At 41.4% G+C, this 26,130-nt stretch overlaps 1 protein-coding gene across 4 annotated transcripts in view; it reads left to right on the top strand.

Moving 5' to 3' along the window:
- zfhx4 (zinc finger homeobox 4) overlaps positions 1-26,130 on the top strand; it is a 308,281-nt gene that overhangs the window by 197,640 nt on the left and 84,511 nt on the right. The window contains exon 3 of one of the 4 annotated variants that reach the window (XM_042399190.1): positions 9,260-9,389. The exons of 2 other annotated variants lie outside the window; for them this stretch is intronic. The gene's annotated coding sequence lies outside the window, so the exon portion shown is untranslated. Of the gene's footprint in view, positions 1-9,256; positions 9,390-26,130 lie in introns of those variants that run through there. One more of the 4 variants, XM_042399192.1, reaches the window with a different exon arrangement.

Here is a 26,130-nt window from a genome sequence, read left to right as displayed (position 1 = left end):
TCCCAAGAATTAGATGAAAATTAATTAGAAATAATTGCAGATAGACATGCAGATTGCATTTACAATGCAAATAAATCTTAGCAGAGCAGAACTAAAGTTTATTTTTTTGCCAGTATTATTCTGTAATGACAGTAAAATATATATTTTTTCATTCAAATGAATTAACGTGACATCTTAAAGCTGTTTAAACATGAATTGTAACAGGAAGCTATTTTGACTGAGGGTCTCCTTAAATTAAACAGTTTATTCCTTCTCCTTAATTTCATCACACAACATGACAATAGTTCTCTTTCTTATTTCTGGGAAAGGATTCATGTTTTTGGATGTGTGTGTCACAACCGCTCTCTCTTCCCCCCTCTCTCACTATGTTTCTACTGAAGCTGACACACACGGTAATGTCCAGATATATCAAGAAAGAGGAACAGAAAAAGGGAGTGAGATAGGGTGTGGTGTATATGTGTGTGTATGTGAGAGAGAGAGAGAGAGAGAGAGAGAGAGAGAGAGGGAGAGAGGTTGAATTCTATCTCCTAGTATCAGCGGCCCCACGGAAAAATAGAATTGTTTCCTCCATATTAGGAATCAAAGCTAAGCCCGGTGTTATTGTGTCCACCATTTTGACTGCAGCCGACAGACCTTGAGGAAGCAGGTGCACCGGGATGAGTGTGTAGGTGTCAGTACATTTTATTTATTTATTTACTTTCGTCTTTTTTTTTTCTCTCTCTTCTGCTAGTCAGAACGCATGCTTTTGTGAATTTTTCTGCTCCAGAATTATTGAATATTTTTTTTGTGTATGCGTTTTTTTTTTCTTCATATATATACATGTATTTCCATGTGATGAATATCGGTGAGTGTGTCCATGTGTGCGGCTGGTGCACAAGCATGTACGCCTGCAGGTGTCCGTGCCTCGTACATTTATAGTCCGAGGGAACTGTTGACCTCAACCACCGCTCCCCCCACAACCACCCTGTGTGTTTCTAGAGGACCCTTGAACTTGACCGTGGAGGAAGAGGGGTGACAGGACTGGAGCTGAGGCTTAAAACAAACCACTCTGATGGACAACAAAGACAAAGGGGGAGGGTGTGAGTGTGTGTGTTGTGGGTTGGAAGGCTTGGGTTGGAGGAGGGGGGGGGGTGTATAAAGGTTGAGGTTCCAGGGGGGAAAGGTCCCCTGGGTGCATGTGTGTTTGTGGTTTTGTCCATATGTACTTTATCAGGTCTTAGAAATCTTTTCTTTCATTCAGTCATTCTTCCATTAATTCATTTTATATGTTGATTTTATATATATATGTATATATATATATCCACCTTCATTAAACTGCACTGCTAAAAAGAAAATATAATGTTCAAAATTATACTTTTTTCATATTCATGCTTTGTTTTCTAAAGATTTTCTTAAATAATAATAAACTTTATTTCTATAGTACTTTTCAAAACCAGAGTTACAAGGTGCTTCACCAAATACAATACCATACAATGTAGGTGCAAATATAGCAAACATAGAGAAATAGAACGAAAAAATATAAAGAACATCACACACAGAAAATGCAATAAAACCACTGTCAACAATAGAACAGCATGGTGTGATTATAAAATGAGTTTACATCAGCGACATGTGTGAGTCAACATTTCATAGGTGTGTCCGTGTGTATGCAATGTGTTTAACTTTTGGTATGCGTTCATGCTCATGTCTGTATAATTTTTGTATCTTTGCGTGGTCCTCCATGTATGATGATATGATAATTATGTAGTTGAGACAAAAGTTTGATAGATTTGATGCAGAAAACAAATTCCAAAAAGTCAAAAGAAAGCAAAAAGTTAATCCTAAAGATTTTTAAAAAACATGTGTATGAGACCAATATTCCAAATAGATGTGGTGAAGATGAGCTTAAATATGAAGCTGCGGGAGAAGATGAAAGGAGTCGGACCAATGGGATGGAAGGAAGAGGGAGAGGAGAAAGTTTGAGAGGAGGTAGAGATTGGAAAGAGAGGGAGGAGAGGTAGAGAATAAGGTTTGAAAGAAGGTAAAGATGAGGAAGAGGAGGTTGGAGGGAGAACAGGTTGGGGTGGGAGGGGGTGAAAGAGGTCAGAGAGCATAGCATCTGTTGGTGAGGAAAATGAAGGTGTGTGTGTGTGCATGTGTGTGTGTGTCTTCCTAATTGTGAGTAGAAGGTGAGGGGTGAGGTCTAGGCACGCTTCTCGCAAAAAAAAAAAAAAAAAACGGCAGATAGAGATGGACAATCAGAAACAGCGCTGTACTGTACATGTGTGTGTGTGTGTGTGTATGAGTGCACACGTGTATGCATGTGTGTGCGTGCGTGCGTGCGCCTACGAGTGTGTGTTTTAATAGCCACAGTCAGAGAGCCTCTGTCAGACGGTCAGCTAATTGGCCATCTTACAAGTACAGAGGAGGCTGCTCGCAAATTGGCAAAAAGGGCAACCGGCTTCAATCTGATACCAAACTCCTTTCTGTCACGATGCTGTCCATTAGACAACAGCTTAAGTCAGGGAAATGGAACAGAAATAAAGAAAAACAGAATACAAAACAGGGGGAAAATAGTGGCGTAATTGTGCTTTGGAGACTTGTGTTGTTGCGCTCGACCCGTGTGTAGCGAGACAACGGGGATCATGCCAGATTTAGCGTAAATAAAAATTTGGGGGGAAACGTTGGCAACTTATTGGGTTTGTGTGTTTTCATATTTGTGTGTGTGTGCATGTATGTTTCCCTGTTACAGACGCCTCATGTATTTTAATCCATGTAAAGTCCCAACTGGGTTCCAATTAGGAACAGGTTTCCTAACGCCCTGAGGGGAAACTGATAATTATGCTGTTGACTGTGGTTGTGACTTAGAGTATTTGTGTATTTTTGTGTGTGTGTGTGTATGTGTGTGTGTGTGTGTGTGAAGGAGGAGGGGGGGGGGGGGTGAGTGAGTTTCAGGGGGACTTAACACAGTGTATGATATTCTTTTTTATCTCTCTGTAATGTTTACAATACTGACGTTGTTAGCTGTATCAAATGATTCTTCATAATTAGACACGATACAGAGATTCAAATCCTCTTATCTCAGTTGTTTATCATGAGTACTGTGTCTAACACACACACACTTGTATTTCATGTTGTGCACTGAATCTAAGCTTGAAGGCACAACAGGCTAATATAGTTGAGTACAGATGTTTCTGAACATTTTTTTGGCCTTGTCTATTAGATATATGTTCAAGTACTTGTGTGTGTATGGTTTTGAGGGACTGTACAGTGGGTGAAAGCCTGTTGTTTTGGGGTTTTTTTTTTTATCTCTCTGTAATGTTTACACTGCTGATGGTGTTAGCTGTACCAAATGATTCTTCATAATTAGGAATGATGCAGAGGTTCAAATCCTCTTATCTCACTTGTTTACACACTGCTGTAGGTATAAAATCTAAGCATGAAGGCAGAGCATACAGTATGCATACAATATTATATATACAGTATCTGCGCATCTGGCTTTGTCTGTTACTATATGTGCATGAGTCTTGTGTGTGTGTGTGTGTGTAGGTGTGTGCGTGCTATTTTAAGTGTGACAGGTAACCATGCCCTAATGCTCTTAAATTCCCCGCCCCCCCCCCCGCCCCGACCTTGAAAAAGAGAGAGTGACGCTGATGTAGTGGACAGCGCACCTCTCACATCTAAACCCAAATGTTGAAAAATGTCCCCTCAGATAAAATGGATGGCCCAACTATAGAATCCATCGGTATAAATGCGTTGTTTTGCAAGGCTGAGCTGACAAGAAAGCCAAGAAAATGTTGAATTTTCTCTGTACGGGTTTTGTGCAATTTGAAAAGCTCGCCATAGCAGCAAAAAAGCAGCCCTGTGTTTATTTTCAGCACTGCAGTGTTTTGGGGGATGCAAGGGCCTTCTTCCTCACTGTGTATTCATGAACTCTTATTGTGGTTGCCACTATTTCCATATCGTGTCGCCTCACAGAGGGGAATTGAATATGAGATATTTACAGCATTTTTCTTAATCCGTACAGATGGCCATGCTGGGGTATGCACATATCGCTGTAAAGTGTTGTAGACTGGGAGGGGGTATGGGGTTAAAATCCAACTCCAATTTACAAATCAGAGATAATTTTCACACTCCCCTCTGACGATTTTTACATAGAAATGAAGGGAGTGTAGAGATGAGGAGAGGGGCACAAGGAATCTTTTGAGACTGCAAAACAGCATAATTGTTTTGCTATCCAATCGGGTGTTATACTACACATAATATATGGTTATTTCATACAGCCTCCAGACTGCCAAGATGTTTTCAATTTGGCACGGCCCTGCGATCATGATATCACAGAGAAAAGAGAGAGGGAGAGAGAGAGAGAGAGAGAGAGCTTCCAGTCTGGGATGGCCAGAGCAGTGAGAGGGCGATCATTTCGCCAAACTCAAAGGCTTTTTTTTCCCCCTCTCTCTCTCTCCCTCTCTCTCTCTTTCTCTCTCTCTCTCTCTCTCTGGGACGAATAATTCCACAGTTGCTGAGGCACTGAAAAAGCAATCTGCGGAATACCCCAGGGTCATGTCTGTGGCCGGATGATTTGTGTGAAATGTCATACATTAAATATAAGTTTAACATTCAGCCCGGTACACTGTAAAACTGCCCTGTCGTTGCCACAGTCCGCCATTTCCCTCTGTGCAGGGAGGGTTCGGGTTCAGGAAAGTGGTCACAAAGGAGTTGGACACACAAATACACACATAGACACGTACACACACATACATACACACCACCCCCTGTGTCTGCCCAATCTTAGAGAGAAAGGGAGAGAGGTGGGGGTGCGGACGGCGGGGAGTTGTGAGGCCATTCGATCCACAGCTGCATTTCATTTACGAATGCGAGAGCACTAACTTTTTCTTGAAAAATATATCTATATAATTTTTTTTTTTTTTTTTTTCAATTTCATCTCGTATTTTTCCCAGGGAGCTTTTGGGCCAGACAGGCATTGAGGAAAAAAAAAAGGGGGGGTAAAAAAAAAAAAAAAAGGAGGGAAGGGAGAGGTAGACAGACATATAGACAGCGAGACGGACAGTTTGTCTAGAGGCAGGTGTTGAATTCGCGTCCTGGCTGAGATGAGAAAGTAAGAGAGGAGGTGAGGAAGGAAAAAAGGGTTGTAACTAATTCATAAAGTTTCAGGAAAATAGCAGCCACTGAGAGGAAGAGAGAGAGAGAGAGAGAGAAGAGAAGCAAGAGAGACAGAGGAAAAAGGTGTCTCCAGGGACTTCAGTGAAGCAGTCATCCCAGAGAGAGAGAGAGGGGAGATTCTGTCCATCCTAGCAGATGAGAAAGAAATGACAGAGGGGGTACAAAGGATGTCATCCGCCAGATGGACAACTGATGAGTTTTCTCCCTTTTCTCTTTGTCTTTCTGTGTGTTTTTTTTTTTTTTTTTTTCTTCATGGCTTGTTTGTTTGCGCTCAGTCTGTGCCTCTGGAAAGTTTCTGTCTGAATGACTACAATAAGATCATGTGTTTGATATGTAAAGGGGAAACGATGTGGGTATTTCAGGAATGCGAAATTCATTGAAGATGACCAACTTTGGTGATGATCAAAGGGCAAACACAGGATGTTTTGAGTACAGAAAGTATAAAACACTATATCAGCCCTGATTAAGCTGTGCCAGACTCAGGTGGATATTGTTCATGAATGTAATTATGTACCTCCTTGCTTTTTCAAAATATTATCTACTTGGCACAGTTCAATTTAGTTTTCGCCTGGTGGTGTTTGACAACATTTGCATCTAAAAAAAAAATCCATGCACCCTTTCTACAAATTCTGCTTATTATTGCCATGAAAGAGCTCAGCACCAGATTTATCAATTTCACCTTGAAGGTGTTGTACTCGCCAGTGCATTTGTAAGCAAGTCGGGACTCTTTGAAGACAAACACAGTATCGTACAATCTGTAGCCCCCCTTTCCTACCCTTCTCCTCCCTTTCCACTCCCTACTTCAAAGCAGAAAGGCTGAGATGAAGGTTTGGAAAGAAATGGAAAACAAATTGTTCATTTGTATCTGGGAGGAGACCAGACACTTGAGCAAATTCTCTCTGCATTCTCTCTTTACACGCGCGCTGCAGTAAAGTTATCTTACAGTGGGGTGCAGGAGAGCCAAGGATAGGCGAGGCCAAAGAAGCTGCTGTTTTAAAGTCTCAGCCAGACAATCAAATGTGTAAATGAGTACGCTGCAGGTCAATGATCACCTTCAGGATGAATCTAGAGAGATATTAGATGCATACAACTGAAAGAGACTTTTCTACACTGCTCTGTAGAAGAAATGCTGTACTGGTGTGTAAACACAGCAGTGGGTAAGAACTATAAATATTTACTTTTATATACAGTAGCATTTTCAAAGCAGAGGTTTATTAGTGAAATGTATTTTTGTGATGTAAAATTTCTTATTCTTGATCAGGATGATTGACTGAATTAAATTAACAATAAAAACTGAAAACCAAAGTTTGCCAAGTGCTTACACAGCCGCAGTCAGTGTCAAAAGAGATTAAAACAATGACTGAAAAGGTGTATGCTGAAGCAAAAGCTTATTACACCTACTCATAAATGCATAAAAGAACAAATTGTGAACATATATCAAAGACAAAAACCGTGAACTTTGGTTATAAGAACTATAATTATGCTTTTTCCATAGAACATAGAGAATCTTTTTGAAGTCAAAGGCCATCCTTGACTTCAGTCGGTTAGACCGTGCAAAGTTAAATAGATGCCTTGTGTTAAAGACTCAGAGAAACACTCAGGTAACATGCGTAACATTGTGCTTTACTCTCAGTGGTGATATCGGAAGCTGGTCCAACCCCAAATTCTAACAATCTAAAAGATAAAGAAGAAACTGCTGCAAGATAAAGAAGTCACCTCTGCTCCAATTTACCTTGTTGGTGTTTGATTGATGAGATGAAGGACCGTGTGGCCCGACAAAATTGTGACTGCCGCTTCTTAGTATTCCCGGCTTCCGCTCAAGCACCAGTAGAGCAGTGTATCTGGGGAAAACACCCATATGTTTGGTGTAGGTTCAAACTGAGATTGAATGTATGAGTCACTATGATAGTGCAGGTTGAGGTTTGTATGACAGCATCTGTGCGCAGTACATCTTGGTCCATATGGTACTGTATATCGCTGAGGATGAAAGACTTCATACCATAAGGGTATATCACAGTAATTCGTATATGTTTTGAGCTTCAGACCTATGATAAGGAGAAATGGGTTGATGGGAGAGGGCCAGACTGCGGCTCCTTGGCCATTATCCACAGGCAGGCAAATCAAGCCAGCAAATCAGGAACAATGGAGCCCTCAAAGAGTGGAGTGGGGATCAAAGCAGCGCTAACTGGCCATTGCAATCCAATTGAAATGTTCACTTTGCATCTCTCCAAAGGTAATGGATGTGGAGAGTGGGAGGTGAAAAGAAAGGGCTGCCCGCTCGCATTTGACGTAAAATTATGGAAGGTAAGAAGAGAAAAAAGGAGAAAAAAATGCACGTGACAGGCCTGGCCTTCTCAAGTCATCTACTGTAGAAGCTTCATAATGTCCCTTGGTTATTTTGACTTTGAATTTGCGAAGACCCATTTTTTCACTCCCCTTTTTTTCCTCCCTTTGAACCTTCCAATGGTAACATTATGATGATATATGAGATGGTATACTATGGCCCTTGTGCATGTGGAGTAGGACTGAGGCAGGCTGTTTCTTAAAGTGTCCTCTCTCCCTCTCTCTCTCATTCTCTCGGTGCCTCTCTATCTGTCTCTCCCCCTCTTCCTCCCTTTGTCTCCCCATCACTTTCTCCCTCCATCTTTCCATCTCTCCATTTGAATGTGTTGATCACCTGGGGAGATGCTGCATTAATGCTGATGCCCAGTAAAAAGCAGAATCTCCTCTTTATTTATCTGCACTAAAATTCCTCCCAATCTTTCCAGCACATTTCACTCAATCACGCAACTCAGGCCATTCCATTAGCCACACAGGGGCGTTTTACCCCATTGAGCACAACACGCCCTGCACTTCTATGAATATAGATTCCCCTAAATTATGTATAATGGGAGTGCTCAGATTTTAGCATTTTTACTAAGAGGGTTTGAGGGTGTATGAGTTGTTTCAGACGCTTTTTAAGTGCATCTTGAAATTCACAGTGTGTGCGACAGATTGAGGATGGTGTATTTGCTTCCTTTGAGTTTGTCGATTGTAAATGGAGTATCGTGGATGTGTATGATCATCTGAAGTTGACAGCAGGTCAGGGCAGAGTTCACTAAGGGTATGTTTGTGTATGATGAATGAAAGGGTAAACATAAATGTACAGTACAGATCTTATATTTCATTATCAGCTGCTTTCCAGCTAATTCTGACAAAATCCCAAACAATTCCTTTGTGACAGTAATTCACATAGAAGACGGTGTTATGATCGCATCTTTTACTGTTGCTTTAAATACTATATCTCAGTAGCACAAGTTGGACCCGTCTCATAAGCAACAGTAAGGCCTTGGTCTCGGAAGTCAGAATTTGATCTCTTGTTGTGCTGAACATTTTCTGCACCAAGTGAGAGCGGTGTGACTAATTGGATGGTAAGTAATTTTAATTCACATGTTGGCAGCTGGTGTCCATGTTGCTCAGCGGGAGGGAGGGACACAGCCGAGCAATATCAACAAACAGACCAGCAATTCTATAATCAGAACAAAATCAACATCCTCATTACTGACTCCGAGCTGCTGCCTACATCAAAAAGGGCTTCAAAACTCTTTCTCCTTGTTTTCAGTGAGTGATTATGTTTAGTGCCAGGCCAGACATATCAACTTTTTTTTTTTTTTTTTTTTTCATTGAGACATGCTCACCAGAATACTAACAACCTATCAGGGGGATAAAGTTAGAGATATTTTAATCTGATCTGTGTTATATTTTGGTTGCTCAGTTTATGTAGCTCTGTAACAGTGTCGTAACAACTCACTGAAGTTAGAATTTTTGACTTTTTTTTTTAGCATGTAAAAGCAAGCCAATTAAAATATGCTTTAATTCTTTTATGGTGTGGGATGTGAAACTGTAAACACATAACGCTTTATTTCGGAACAACTCTGAATGTAAATGATATGTTTTCATTCCACGTTCACATGGGCGTAGATTTGGGTATGGACAGTGGGGACGTGTCCCTACCAATATTTTTATCAATGTCAAACAATCTAGCTGTTTAAACTCCATGTTATGTTAACAGTAAGATCTCTGCAGTTCCTAGTTTGTGTGTTTTCTGCAAACAAAGCAGGATATGGGGGATACTCGACCTGATGATCTGGCAACCCTCAACTTCAAGCTGTACGCATTGTTGACGAGCAGCAGCCCGGCAGCAGCAGCAGCAGCAGTCGTGGAGTCAGTGAGGTGGAGAATCTGAAGTGGTTAGTATTTATAGTTTAAACGTTCCATACGTCACAGGATTGAAAACGACTTCACTGGACAAAACTAAGATCATTTGATATCATATTTAACTTCAGGCGTTAGGTGTTGTAAGCTAATTTGTGATTGTTGCTCAGACACGCTGTTTAATTAAACAACTTTATTACTGTTGGTGAAAATTCCTCCCAAAAGCAAATTAAGACATCTGGTCCTTTTACAACAGTTGAGCTTAGTTAATAAGAATGTTCTGTAATCAGTCCAAACATTAATCTTTGAAATTAGTGGGAGAAATATTTACTATTAATGCCATCTGTCCCCTTTTCCATGAGTGGATCAAGAGTAGAATTATTATTGCATATGTGCCATTAAGACATAAACATTCTTTATAAGCTAAATTAGCCACAGCTCGTCCAACTGATTTGTTTGTGTCTGTCAGGCAACATTTTATTATGAAAATCCTGTCAGCAGCAGCCCCAGCAGCACAGAGACACACAGACAGGTGAGCTGCAGCCACTCAGGTGAGCTCTGATGTCATGGTGAAAGATCTAGCCATAAGTTCAGATGTTAGATGAAAAATAATACAAACAGAAGTTTCTGAGATGATTTAAAGATAGGTTTGACTCTGTCATGAAACTCTTGAGTTGTGTCGCCTAAATCCACAAACTTTAAGAAGGACAGAATCTCAGGTGAGGTTTTAAAACCTTCCAGCAGCTACTTACAGAGCAGAACATTACCTAGAGTTTATTTTACCTAGTTTATTTTATTGTAACATTTATTGACAGTCTATGATATGCTATTTTTAAATATTCATTTTGGTCTCAGATTTATAGTTAAGTAGTCTATCAATAAAATAAGATGTAAAAATCCAAGAAAAAAAAACATGATACAAGTCCAGCACAGGCAAGTCAGCAAATGCGTATTAAAGTAAACATTTAGCAGAGTCAGGCTCTTTATGTGTGTATGTGTGTGCGCACATGTGCCTATGAGAGAGTATGAAAAGAGTGATAGAGAGCAAGTACACATACACAATTATTTTGGCCGTCCGACAAAAAATGTCCCTACCAAAGTTAAAACCCAACCTACGCCCCTGAACGCTCTAAAGTTTTGCTCCACAATTTATCACTAAATTCAAAATGTTTATCTGAACAAGCCTGCACTCGTTTCAGCAGTTGTTGTCATTTGCTTGGCGCGGATCACGTACATCTCCTCCAAAATGGTGGTTGGTGTTTAGGACATGGTGGCTTAAGTTGAAAATATCTCTGCTTTTGCCATTTTAGAATAGGAGGAAATATGAATCAACAGCAAATAAATAAATTAACAGCAGTTGGAGGGAAATTAACATACAGTTTTCTTGTGTGTCACGTACTACATTTTTAAACAGACTCTTCATCCTGATCTCCAAAAGCAAACAGAGCAGTAACCACATTCCAGTCATTCACTTTTATTGGCAACAACATTATCCAGTTTATTACTTCGGTTTATCTGCCAAACTGTGACTACAGAGCTGACAAGCATTAAGTACTCTCTGTGCTCTTTGACCTCTTGCTGTTTGTGTTACCATTGAGCTACACTGTGCATGGAACCTTTGTGTCTCTGACCTGCGGTCTGTGCTGCAGCACAGCATCTTTAACAGCTGCACCAGCTCTGTCAGCAACAAAACCCGTCAAGATGGAGTGGTGCTTTAATACTTACTACCACATACTTTTTAAAAAACCTGTTTGGTGTGTTTTTTTTTTGGCTGTTTTACACTGAAACATTGAAAACTTTAGAGGTATGTAAATATATTGTTTATTGGGTTAAAAAACAGCATAGTGGTACTTTGTCTTTTCTCTTATCATCTTTATAAAGCTTGTACAAATTTGTATTAGAAAAATAATTGATTGATTGTTTTTTTATATGTGGATTCATTGCATTCAGTATTTATGTTCAAAATGCCATATATAATATAAGAAACAGTTTATGCATAAAGCATCCAACTCCATCGCTGCAAATGCAACCAGCATTGCTAGATGCATTGATTAGGCTGAGCACCTATCAGATATGACCAAAAACAGAGATGGATCAGAGCCAGACCTCATGTAGCTTGGCCGCACCAGCAGCACTCACTCAGCTGTCCTATCTGATCACAGCCTAACGCTCTATAATATATGCTATAATATCACATGACTGTGCGTTTTATTTGCCTGCGGCAAAGCTTGGCAGAAGCCAAGAGAAAGTAAAGGCCAATAGGTTGAAGGTTTCCAGGGCCTTCTGCATGTTTCATGAACATTGGACCCATGACACCTATTGAAATTATGCTGTGGAAATTCAAACATATGTTGAAATCTTTTTAGAAATGATTCTTGGTGATACAGGAGCAGCAGCGGTATGCAGACGACTGCCAGAGCAGCTGTCAGAGCCTGTTTCAGGTTGAACCGGGCCTCTGATGTTGGCTGTCCGTGTTGTTAGAGCGTAATGGACGTGTCACCCCCGAGGAAAGGCTGCTGGCTGCTTGGGTCACCATGCCCTTCAGCACATGACACACACGTCACCAATGTGACAGGAACATGCAAAAAACATACAGATACCATGGCAACTGAATCTGTGTACGTGTTTGTGTGCATGCATGCGCAGTGTTTGTGTGTGTATGTGTGCGTATTGATCCGATCTGCTGTCTAAACTGTATTATTGACCTAAATGTTTCTAACATCTAATCTGTTCTTGCTCAGGTGTAATTTTATAAAGAATTTAGGAACACTTGTTAGTTTCACTTAAGAAATCGTCAGCTGATGGATTTGTATTGCCGTAATTCAGATGGATTGCTTTCTTAAAACCCGATGTTGCATTGAGGGGGCTAAATATAGTAAGTGTTCCAGTAACCGTATGATGCCTTAGCACACACATATGTACACCCACACCCACACCCACCCACCCACACACACAAATAAACATACGACAAACACTTTCACATATACAGACGCACACGCACTAACACTTGTTATCGATCTACAGCTTAGCTCATGCCAGCAGGTAGTCCAACTCACCGGTTATTCTAAGGAATTGCTTTCAGTAGCTCCATCCACACACACACACGCACACATACCACATGATTGTTTCCAGTGGCTAAATCTACACAATTTGTGCACAACCAACTCTTAAGACACCATCACCTCCTCTTCACAGATCAAGGGCTGAGTTTGTCGATACCACGCACACACACACACACACACACACTTGCAGCCTGATATTTGAACCATGTTTAATGCCGTAAGAGTATCAAGTTGAATACTGTTGCATAGTTAGAACAAAATCTTTTATCCTGTCTTCTCATCCCTCCATTTCTGTCCCTTCCTCCTCCAAATATTGCTCTTCCTCCCTCTATGTCATAGTCATGCTTTTTGAATTCTCTTTACAGCCGATAACACAGTTTGGAGCGTAAAGGATAAAGGATTAAAGCATTGTGTGCGAGTATATATGAATGACTTGGGCGTGCTTGTGTGCATGTGCATGTCATGTTTGTTGTGATGCCGAACGGCCGGGGCCCTGCCTCTACCGCTGTGTCCCCTTTTTGAATCTAATTTGAAAACAAGTAAGAGGAACACAAAGTTCAGTTTGTAAAACCAACGTTTGGTACAATGGAATGTTTCTCATTAAAGTCAATCAGCCAGTAGACAACAAAGGAACCTTTCATTGAAGAATATGAAGTGAAAATAAAAAACAGGGCACCGCTTTTAGCTGGCACCGCTCTCCTTGTAATATGTTATGTGTGCAGCCTCCTCCTCCTCTTCCAAAATCGGCCTCTCTTGTTTGAAACGGATCAAATTAAGATGTTCAAGAATTTTTTTTTTTTTTTTTTTTTTTTTTTTTGCCCCTTCCCGCCCTTCTGAAAGGTCATAAGTCTAATGTAATTATGGCACATAACTGCGGTAAGGGAAACACATGCCAGGAGATGATATGAACATACAAGCTGTAAACTGCAACTTTCTCTTCACTAAGCAGAATGTTGCTTTTTTTATGACTGAATCAATATCTTTAACTAAGGCTTGTAAAGCAGCCCAGTTAGAGACTTTATTTAGGCTTACCTCTGCCTGACCTCCTCATACTCGGCCTTGACTTTCCCTGCATGAGAACAGCAGGAAGCCTTGCATAAGAACCAGGTGGCATTACGTACTGTATTTACGAAATTGGCCCGATGTGGTTGGATTTTCAAACGGACATTTATTGAATATATAGTGATGTATATACTGTTTCTTGATATGACTGAGCTCCAGACTAGGCTGAAATGGATGCTCTTTTTCCACATTTTAAAACTTATCCAATCTGTATGTGATATATAATGTATTTAAAATATTAGAAACAAGTCAGGCATTTAATTCACTAAATGTTGGCACCAGATGCAAAATAATCTAAAACTGATTAAAACTGAAATGTTTTGCATTCAGATTTTTATTTTAAAATAATCTGATTGGTTGCCAGGTAGTTTTTTAGTCCTATTTTGTGAGTTTATAAAATCATTCTAAAGTGAGTAGAATATTATGGACAGGGGAAAGTAAAGAAATATGAAGAAATAAAAAGATTCAGAAGATCTATTCAGTCTCAGACAGATACAAGAAGGAGAGAGGAGGAAGGGAGAGTCCACAGTATGGTTGTCGAATATGTCTCTCACCCTACATATTTATATTGTTTTAAAATACAGCTTATGCATTTCACATGGCCCCAATTTGAGTCTTCCTCCTCTTCTCTGCCTCTCTTCTCTACACTCTGCAGTACCAGCAACACTGAGAAAGAGAAAGATTTCCCAGAAAACGGAACAGAAGTTAACTACAGCATGTTGCTAACTTTGCTGTCCTGCATTTTCTGACTCTGTCACAGCTTTGCTTCTGTCCTTCTGTCCTGAAAAACAGAGCATTATGCTGTTTAACTTTTCTTTTTTTTTTAGAAAGCCGTTAAATTTAGCAAATTTAGTGTAATCAGTCAGATTTTAGTTCCACACCAATAATCATTTTATACAAGCAACCCTAAAGAACTTCCAACCTTGATTTTAGTTACCTGCCTAACTGAGTAATTTCATGTCTTGAGATCTTTAGTGCCAGGTGAGGCCGGCTGTCTTTCTCTCTCCAGCCCTTGACACACACACACAAAAAAGAGCAGAATAGTAAAGAGAAAAAAAAAAAAGCAAAAGTTATAATAACAACAATTATAATAATAATCAGCACACTAACCAACAAAGAAACAGGTGTGTGTGTGCATGTGGGAGGATGGAGGTGGCAATGTGAGCATGCTCTCTCTGCTATTTGCTCTACTGGTAATCAGCCAAACACACTACAAGTCTCCTGCTATGATTTGCCCCCCGGTGTGTCTCCAGTCTGAACGCCTGTGAGTAAGCCAGTGTTCCTCTATGCCGACGTGTGCATGTATTTATATACTATATATACAGTTTATATGTGTGGTCATGTCAGTGTATGTGCATGGGACTATGTCTGTGTGTTAGTGTACTGTACGTCCCTGTGTGTGTGCATCTCAGGATTTATCTTTGTTTCCTGTGCCTTCCCCCTGCTGAGGGGTATACCCTGACTGAGGTTTACAGTTTGTGTGTGCATGTGCATGTGCTTGTGCGTGCGCGCGTGTGTGTGCAGTCTTACATGCTCACAGATGTGTGTTTTTGCCGGATGGGAATACAACTCCTAGGACATTTAATCTAGGGGGAATTTCACGCTAGTTACTGCTTGTCATCAAACGTTTCTAGCGTAAAATACTGCAGCGATCTTTTATTGGCGGATGTTCGGGACGAATTCACTGTCAGACCCCTGAGTGCCCCGCTGCCCTCCAGATAGAATGAAAGTGAATGTGTGTATAAGTGTGTGTGAAAGAGAGAGAGGAAAAGAGAGGAAGACAGCTCACCAATCAAACAGACAAAGTTTGTTGCATCAATTTTAGACGCTTTTCAGTCGAGTCAAATGAATCTGAGTCTTGAATGTTTTCGTGTGTGTGCGTGTGTGAGAGAGAGAGAGTTTTAGTGCAAATTCAAACTTTGCTGCACACACACACTTAGACATACACACACACACACACACACACAGATCAGATCCCGAGCTTAAGGAAAGCCCGATCCAGTATATCTACAGTCGTATGTGTTCACTTAGCAAGCCACAGCTGCTAGCACCATTACTATGATTTCCTGTGTGTGCATGTCTCTCTGTCTATCTGCCCCCCCCTCAACACACACACACACACACACACACATATACACACATACACACATCTAAGGGCCATATCCAAATAGGTTTTAGCAGGACACATATTTTACACCCGCCCGAGTCGCTCTGATGTTCAGGTGCTTCACTGTAAAATGTGACCCAGGTTGTCTTCTAATGCATATCACAGCCTGAGAAAGAATGACGTATTCCCCCCACCCCTTCCAAAAACACAAAGGAAGGAACTCATAACCTTAACTTTAAACGTCTGAACAAAGGAGGGACTAATAGCTTTTTTGTGTCTCAATATTAAAAGCTTTCAGTATTTAAGCGGGCAGTGAAAAACAAAGAACACATTTGTTTAATAGAATAATCCCTTCTGTGTTTAAGACGACTCCAAAGCTTTCAAATTTGAGCCTTAATGTTTCGACAAGCTGTTCAATCAGTTGTTTTTTGAGGACATCGCAAATGGCAGGCTGTCTCTGAAATACGTTTGCTTGTTTTACCTGACCCACTTTTCCCTCACTGTGTGTGTTTGTGTGTGTGTGCGCGCACACGCTGTCCCTCTTTGCTCAGAAGGTTGTAAATGTAATCTTAGACACATGTTACTTCGGCTGATGTTTTTCAGATTGATGTCAGTTGCGATTAGCATATCTCCTGCCAAGACACAGGAGTGCTCTTTAGAGCCTGGCCTCATACACACTCACGCACGCACACACACACACACACATACACACACACACACGTATGCAAACCGTTGGGTAAACATAGCTCAGCTGCCATTTTGAATGATTGCACGATGATTATTTGATGCAGTGATTTATTTTGAACGCAGCCTGTAAGTAAACTGAAGCAGGAAAGGATAAGAAATCTGAGTGACAAGCTCCAAACAAAATTCTACCCCGAGACAGTCTCCTGACACCCTTTTCCCATCAACATATTATTACATCCTGGCCCCAAAAAACACATTTTAACACTCCCTGGCCTCCAACTTTAATGTCACCCTTTTCTGTTTCTTAAAATGCCGTCTGCAGAGCGCAGCCATGTAAATGCAGCTGTGACCAACACACTGCACGCTGAAACTGTTTCATTTACATTCATCTTCTGCTCGGGAATGGAGAATTCCTCCTCCAATGTGAGACAGCAGGAGAACTGTGCAAAAACGAATTTCTCGCCATCTCTGGAGACTGGCCGATATAGGGATTCAGAACACACCCTTCAGACAATGGAAGAGGAGGGGGTCTTATTTTCTCTCCTCTCTTCCCTCTTTTCCCTGTCTCTCTCCACACCTCCCTGACCCTGCTTCCCCTCAACCTGCCCAGCAGAGTGAGAGAATAAGTGTAGCACCAACAGGGGGTGAGGAGGTGGTTGTGGTAGTGGTGGTGGTGGTGGTGGGGGTTTGGAGAGAGACGGAGAGAAAGTCAGATAAAAGTAGTTAAAAGAAGGAGAAAGAAAGGGAGGGGGGGGGGGGGGAGAAACAACAGGAGAGTGACTGACCAAATACCCGGCGACAGAACAAGAGAGGAAGACAGATGCACAGAGGGGAAGAGAGAGGGGGAGAGAAGATGAGAATATATATGCAGTGGCCAGTGTTGTGAGACAAGGCAGGTTGCTGTCACTTTAAAAATGACTGTAATAAAAGTGACCGTCGGAAGATGGATCTGGTGATTTTGGCTTGCTAATCAGTCATCTGTGAAGAGGACCACAGCCCAGATTCAGCAGCCGCCTGACACCTCTTGATTGATGCCTGTGCCCGATAAAAAAGGCCCATTAACTGTCCTCCTATTAAACTGGGTGAAATGGCAAAAAACGCTCGTCTCGCAGTCTCTGCTCCTCTAGCCTCGCTTTCATTTAAACCCCTGTATCCTTTTTTTTATTTTCTGCCCTTTTTTCTCTTATCAGTTATTTCTACACTGTTAAGGTAGTCTGTTCTTACAGTTATTATTATTGAGATAGTGGGAGAGATGTTAATCAGCCGGGTCAACTTGTGTTTGCGTGTGTGTGTGTATACTTGTGCACCGGATGTCACATACTGTATTTGAGTACAGTCCTCACACTCCAATCAATAGATCAATATGTGGCTAAAACACACTAGTCAATGTTTCAGCAGGTACCTGTGTCACAAATTCTTGTTAAATATGCAAATGAGCCTGCATAATCAGTGATGACAGGAGTGTGTATGACTTCAAACCTTCTTTTAGCCTCATGACATGCGTCAGAAAAAAATAATGACCCCGCAGCTGAATCTCATATCTCCTCATCTCTCCTTCTCTCTCTTAGACATACACACACACACACACACACACACACACACACACACACAAAGATTGCCTGCAATAATAATAACCCCACAGACGACAGCTTCAGCCCCCTCCCTCCATCCCCTCATCCCCACCTCACCCCCACTCCCCCCACATACAATCAAACAAAGCCTCTCTCTTACCTTGCGCATGACCAATCCTTCCATCTCTCTCTTTTTTTTTTCCTCCACCATCCTATCTATGCATGCTCTTCCCTTTCAGTAAACCCAACCACACCTAACAACAACACCTTGCACTCTCCCGACCATCCCACAGCCTACAGCGCGGTACTCACACCCCCAATAAATGCAGCCCTGGTCTGTCGTTTTCCCATCTATCCCTTTTCTCTGCCCCAGTCTCTTTCCCCCTCTCTCTCTCTCCCTCTCTGTGTCTTTCCCTCTCCCCCTCGCTCCTGGCTGGTGCTGGTGAAATATCAGGGCAAACGGATTCCAGCTTTTTTCTCTGGCTCAGAGGGGTTGTTCTGTGCGATTTGGCCCTGGGGTGCATTTCAGCGCTTCTGATGTGAGAGAGGGGGCGAGAGAGAGAGAAGAAGAGACAGAGAGAGAGAGAGAGAGAGAGGGCAATGGAGAGAAAGAGAAAGGAAGCATGAGAGAGAGAGAGAGAGTGAGAGAAAGGAGATACTGCCAGGGTTTATCCTTTCTTTCTAAGGAGCAGTCAGCGGTTTTAAAACGATGTGCTTTTGACCGGTGTTGAACCAGCAACTCAAGGTGTGCATGCTCTTCATAGCTTACAGAGGCCTTGAGGTGATCTCCATACATAATCATGACAATCCACCTCCATGACAGGTGCGCGGCCATCTTGGAATCTCTCTGAGCCAGTGGACTTGAGCGGGGTGTCCGTCTGCTGGCATATATATGGAAAAGATGAACGACTGCAGCCCAGCAGTTTTATTGCTTGTCAAGTGGTCACATGAAAAGGAAAAATATTCCCTTTATACAGTTTTTTTCCATTATGAAACAAGATTGTGGTATTTTGATTTTATTTACAGTTGAGCTGCTACACTTCTACAAAGATACTGTAATTACATACTGTATGCTTAAATATTTAATCTGTGTTATTAATTTAGTTCTTTAAAATTAAGGATTTGTAATTACCTTGGTGAAGCACAAAAACTGCAAATTCATCAGAACAAACTGGAAAGAATATTTTAGCTTCCACTAAATTATTTTCTCAATATTTATCTACTTGTCTGGTATTTCTGGTTTTCAGGCCTGTCATGTCTTTAAAAATATAGATATATATTTTAAAACACACACTGTAATTTTGCAGCATGATTCATTTTGGAATTTCCACAGCTGATTGTTTTATACCTTCTCTTTTGTGTGGCCCATGCACGTGTGTAGTTTGCACGACTTCATGCATGCATGTGTGTGTGTGTGTATGTTTATATTTCATAATCTCACATCTCACTGTGGGGCGTTGTAAAAGGATTTGTCATTCTCAGCTCAGCTGGGCTGATTGTGAATTAAATGTATTTTTAGGCACCTTTTTTCCGTCCCTTTGTGAACCCAGTTAGAATTGAGGTCAGGACACACAAACAGAAACACACGCGCACACACACACACACACACAAACACAAATGCACACACCATCTCAGAGAAAGACACATAGCTTTCAGAACAAATCACTGTTGAACTACCCTGTGTGGAATGATTCTGACATTTTGTTTGGGAGAAATAGCATTTAATTGAAGGGAGGGGCGATACGGATGGCAGTTATGCAACCAAGGGAAAATGTCTACATTTCAACCCAAATTGAAAACATAACAGAGTTTGTGTTTGTGTGTGTCTGTGTATGTGTGTGTGTGCGTGTATGTGTGTGTGTGTGTGTGTGTGTGTGTGTATATGTGTGCTGAGGGGTTGCTTGTACCATTTCTCTTTTATCCACAGTTTACTTGCTTGTTTGATTGTGAATAAGTTATGGTGTTTATTCCATAAAAACAATATTGACTTTGCATTAAAATACAAAGTAATTTCTCTCTTGCTCTCTAAAAATCTATCTATTTATCATGGTTGTATGATTGAACTGAATTTACAGTTATAAAATTTGCATGTATAATGAGGATGTGGAACATTGTTGTTTAATTTTTAATCATACAATTTGTACAAATATATACATATTTTTACAAAACTTAATGAGCTGTTTATGTTGAAAATTCCAGATTGATTAATGTATTTTTAATATTTAAGAGCAGAAAAGATTAAATCATTTTATGAATAAACTGAAGTTTGACAGGCTTTTAAAATACATATTGGAATCAGCTGTATTTTTTACTGTAATAATAAATTCTCATGTTAAATCTCATTGATCTCGATAGGGAAAATCCCCTGTCTTTCCCCCCCAACACAAGAAGGTCAGAGGTCAGACTCACTCATAAAACAGGCGTCTGGAGTTGGGAGGGATTGAGCGTTTTGCTCAATGACACTTCGGCACGGTAGATGCTTGCCGAAATGACTGCTTGAACCCAGGGCATCCGGTTTAATGATGGTCACTCGGAAAGGAGGGTGAAGAGCCCTCATAAGGACTCCTCTAACGCAGTGATGAAGCCAACAAGCATCTTTCAGGGTCACTGCACACCTGAAAAAATGACGCCTCTCTCTCTCTGTCTTTCTTTATTCTCTCTTTCGCTTCAAGCGTTGCCAATTTGTCTGAGCCGCATCCGCTAATCCGTGCGCATTTGCGCATTGGCCATTGCGCCTCCGGTTGACTTGGTTGGCTTGATAGATGATGGCGTCCAGGCAGGAGACTGACTGACTGTACAAGCTCACAGCTGACAGCGTTGGGTGGTAACTCTTTGCTTTATAACGTGCTCCCACACAAATACAACGTCTGATTTGTCAAAATATGACAATTACTAATTAAAACAAGAAGACCTTTATTTAAAAAAAATAATTAATTAATTATTTTTTTAATCACGCCACTTTACACATACATTTGGAATTAATTATTTAAAATGTCCAATTTTAGGTCAGCATTTGTTAATCATAGGGATCGGAATAAATTGAAATTATTAAAATATTCATATTTTTGTGGGAAAAACGCGAATCTAAAGGAAGATAATTTAACAGCAGCGATGTCATGAACAAAATATAAGAGTAATGTAAGTACACCACAGTAATATTACTTTAAAGTCATGGGTAACATGTTACTTTTTGAGCCCAGCACTGGATATGAGATGCTCCTGACGTTTTTCCCCTGGATGTCGAGATGTCAATCTGTTACCATAGAACTGACTTCTCGGTACTGACCGGGTTATTTGCCGTGTTGGGATGGCCCACTGAGTGTCAGAGGAGAGGAGAGATGGGGGGGTGGGCTGGGAGGGGTGGGGGCATGGATGAATGGATGATGGGGTGGGAAGGTGGAGGGGTGACAGTCCCCCAGAGAGAGGGAGAGGGGGCTCCTGGAGATCTAAAAGGACCTCTCGGACCACTAAATTGACATGTTCAAGCTCCTGGGTTGTCATGAAGAAAGCACTCTAATAAGCCATGTGACAACATATAGCAGTCTTACTTTCGCCATTAAATAACAGGCGTACTGATATGTTTCAAATTAAATTTTTATTGCTCTGATTTCACTTACATTTTATTCTAATGCTTTACAACAGCGTGTACAGTCAATTATTATTATTATTATTGTTATTATTATTATTATTATTACTATTATTATTACTACTATTATTATTATATTTGATGCAATGCATTTATTTTCAAAATATATTATTATAGAAGTTTTATTAATGTAGCCTAGTATATTGATTTATTTGTTACTTATTCCTTCAGTAATTCTCAATATTTAAATATGCAAATTGTAGGTAAATTACTAATTGAGAGTAATTGAAGTTATTTCGATCATCATTTTGGCAGCTATCAATTTATTTCCCTTTCTTTCACGCGGATCATACAGGTGCTATTGTTCCCATCTACGGCAGCTTTACGTGTCTATAAGTGCATGTGGATCTGAGTGATAATCAATAGTATTTGGCGTGGAACGGGGCTGGAGGCCGATATGTGTGTTGTGTGTTAGGGGGCATCACGAGAAGGCCGTTTTGGGGGGCTTTTTATTCCCCCTGACCATATATGGAGGACACTCACTGGACGCGTGTCTATTAAAGCGGGATCAACAATGAAAAAGATCGGAGGACCAAAAGGCCAAGTGGGAGGAGGGCAGCAGGGCGAGGTGAGACTGAATGGAAACAGCAGTGGTGTTGGTGCTGTGTGTTGTGTGTGTGAGAGAGACGCACATGTTTGTGTGTGTGTGTGTGCGTGCACGCACTTGTAGTGTTGATTTCCTCTCGTGAGCGACCCGAAATGCGGGCGGCGACGTCTACCAAGTCACCCTTCTCCTTCTCTCCCTCTCTTGTTTCTGTCTTCTTCTCCTACTTCTCCCTATTCCTTGCCACAACACTTGTTCCTCTTCAAGATCACGGCAGTCCCTTCCCCGCCTGCATCTAGGTAAAGACTTTACAGTCAGAGGCTTATCAAATAAACAGAGTGGCACCGGCGGCTGCACGGACCCACCACCCCTGTACCTCCACCCCTTCCTCCTTCCCCTGTCTCCTAATCTCACGTCGCCCCCACTCCCCCCCCCCCCCCCCCCCCCCCCCCCCCTCCAATTCCACCCCACCTATTCCCCTCCTCGAGAGCCCTAACAGCTGTGGTCCCATGTAAATTTTACATGATTGGCACCTCCTTATTTTACCCCTCCGCCTGTCCCCATTCCCCCCGATTCTTGCCCCTCTCATATCATGTTGCATATTAATGCACAGTTTATGCAATAGCTCATCTGACAGTGCGCAGCGGCTATCGTGTCCGTGCCTTCCCGTGGATTTGCATACCTGATTGTAGTGCCTGAAGTGCTTGATTGTTGCTTGTGATGCTGAAATGTGATATTTGGTGTGGAAACAGACGGGTGGAGGGAGGGGACGGGTCGTGGTGGGGGGGTTGGGGGGTGGGTGGGTGCTGAAACGGTTCCCCTTGACCCTTGAAATGCAACGTAATCCCGTGTGGCCCCGTTTGATTAGGGCATTTTTCTGTCTAATTGTTGTCATCAGGACTCGCACTATCATTGTGCATCTGGAAGCACTTTGACATCTAAGTCAGTGCTTCTCAAAAGTGGGGTTCAACAATCCTCAAAGGTCCGCCAAGGCCATGCAGGGGGTCCCCCCAGGCGGAATGAGGAATTATTTAATTTCACTGTGATTTCATTAACATGAAATTATTCCAATTAGAGAACATGTGTCCGTACAAAGGTTTCACTTGTATCACCATTAGCGCCACACTTACAGCATGTTTACAATGTAATTCTCAATCAATAACAACAGAAAATGTATATTGGGAGTCTAAGGGACAAAATCCAATTAAATAAATGGGGACCCTTGGCGTGAGGTGTGTCCATTTGGGGGTAGACTACTTGACTTGAAAATATTGGAGAAGCCCTGAACCAAATGACTGAAGCAAAGGGCTGCATTGACAGTCTTTGTTTTTAGCCCAGGCACTACAAGCTCTCCCTTTTTTCTCTTCTCTGCTTTTTTCCCCTCTCTCTCTCTCTCTCTCTCTCTCTCTCCCTCTCTCCCTCTCTCTCTCTCTCTCTCTCCCTCTCTCCCTCCCTCCGTCTCTCTCTCTTTAAAAGGGAGCGGGAGAGTGGGCTGATACCGGTCTCATGTTGCGTATGGATTTTCGTTTATATAATCGATTGAAATGTCCCAATACATTGATTTTGGGTTCAGTGTTTTACAAACAAGCGTTTATGGGTCTCGATTTTATGTTAGGGATGATTCCAGTGTGACACCGATGCGCAGAGAAGTCAGAGTTGTTGATTTTTAAATAAATGATCTAAATGCAAACAAATAAATATCCATTGTTTCATGTATAAAAAAATATAAAATCTGACTCGGGAGTGGGGGGAAGTCAGAGAAAAAGGGAAACAGGGTGAAAAAGATAATACACAATATTGTGCTGCCTCTCTCCTTAATCAAATAAAGTGGTGTAAAAAAACACACACACAAAAGCATTTCCTTCCCTCTGAATTTCTCCTTGAATTAGCCTATATGCCATCACTAGTGTGTGTGATTGCGGAATATTAAATTAAAGTGGGATAAGTCCGCACCGAGGCGGGCTGCGTCCAATCCGCAACTCATTTCCCCTGTTGTAGCACCGCATCACTGCGCTCCTCTCTTTTCAATGACAATGTGCCAAATCTGGGCATTTTGAAAACACTTTCCATATGCTATTATCGGATCGCTACTGAGCAAGAGAAAGACAGAAAAGAAGAAAAACGGAATGCTTTATACCAAAGGTACCAAGAGTCTACATTTTTATTTATCTTCTCTTTCAATGGCTTACTATGCTTTATGCTTTTGGGGGATTTAAAAGAGGTAAGAGGAGGTAAATTTGAAGTTTTTATAACGATTGCATATTTATGGAGCGTTGTTGGATGGCTTTAGGGCTAAGTCTGAGGACGTCGACAGAGTTTATGTTGAGCATATATGGTCAAAAACTTCATTTTGTTTCACTGCTTTTCCAACGTTTTCCCTCTTTTTATTTCTAAGGAGTAAAATGCTTTTTACTTCTTCTCTGTGGAGTGTTTGGTCAGCAAACAAGTTGAAGAAACATTTTTCTCAGACGTTATTTTAGCTGAAATCGCAGAAGTAATTCTGTCTGTTTGATTTATTTGCAATTAATTGATTTGCAACTCTGCACCTTAATTTAACTCAGGTGACAACTTGCGAGTGACTTCACATTTAGAGCGTCTCTCTGTCACATTTTGCCTTTATCGTGGTTAAAATACAGTTTGAATTATTGCATATATTTTTAAAGAGGGATTTTTAAGTGCATTTTAATAATTGTGCAAATAGTTGCTAAACCTCGTATTTGTGTCATGATTTGAAAGAGTTACACTTAACTTGTTATTGTCTGTTATGTGGGCCTTTATAACGCTTGTTTGTGCGTGTGTTTGCTGGGCGAGAGTTGGCCAGTGGGTCACTGTGGCAGGCTGCGGGTCAGAGCTGTGGGCTTTTGCGTGTTTTTGTGTGTGTCCTGGTGAGGCTGAGGGGTCAGCCATGCAACCCCATGAGGGCGCCGACGCATAGGACAAACAAGGTGGAAGTCTGTGTGCACATCCAGAAAACACTGACCAGGTGACTGTTTGGATTAAACATCAGGATGCAGAAATGAGAAAAGAAAAACATTATTTAAAAAAAAATTCTCTACAAATAAAAAATCAAGCGAAACATCAATCCAGGTTTTCAATTTGTCAGCAGAGAATATATTGATGGACCAACAATGGTCTCATCCCATGGCATCTTCCAGTGTCTCAAGCTTATATCTTCGGAGATTCAAAGTTATTGATCTACGATAAGATCACCACGAGAGTTCAGTCTAACCTTTCATTTGTCAATAGAAGCATTAGAAAATAAAACAAACACAATACCTTTAGTGTTTTATAATTACACCACAATTGAAAGAGTTTAATTTCAGTCATCCTGGTCTATGTTTCTGGTGATGCCACGAAGAAATTTCTTAGTAATTTATTTGCTCTAGTACACAGAAATACACGCACACTCGCGCGCACACACCGACACACACACATAAGCACGCACACACACAGAGACACCGGAGCGAGAGTTTACAGATAAAAATCTATAATTAATTGAGGATGCTGCTGATATGGAAATGGGCCGAAATATTAGTTAACGCCGTCTATTGTAAAGCGGTCCTCCGGAGAAAGAGCATCGTCTGCAGGGAGAGAGGGAGGGTGGAGACCGGGGGGATTTACAAAACGCAGGAGGTTAAGATAAGCGGTAGCCTATATCAGTCCCCTAAATCCGCTTTGTACTTTCTCCTTTTCTTATTGAAAACAAATAAAATGACAAACGCAACTTCGCTGAAAATGTCAACAACGCGCACAAATTTAATCACTAGAAAGTGTAAAAGAAATACATCCTTTCACGGAAATAGAGATGCTCGTTTAAAAAAAAGAGGAAAAAAAATCACGGTGTTTTATGGCTACAATAGTCCTCCGTTTAGATGTATGAAGTCTTAAATGAGGAATAGGTCCACTCCTTTGGGAAGCTCGACGCACGGCCGCGGTGGACTTTTTGCGCATCCTGCAGCAGCGGGTAGACTCGACTCTCCAAGCCGTCTGTGAGCGACGCCTCCCAAGGCTGACAGGCTAGAAAACCCCCCTGGAGGACAGGGGGGCAGCTGCAGCAGTAGCGGCAGCAGCAGGAGCCTTGGATCCGGGTGAAAAGT

This window comes from Thunnus maccoyii, chromosome 21 (genome assembly GCF_910596095.1).
Source record: "Thunnus maccoyii chromosome 21, fThuMac1.1, whole genome shotgun sequence".
NCBI lineage: Eukaryota > Metazoa > Chordata > Actinopteri > Scombriformes > Scombridae > Thunnus > Thunnus maccoyii.
Note: the sequence above shows the minus strand (reverse complement) of the source record. Positions and strands in the feature narration are given on the sequence as shown.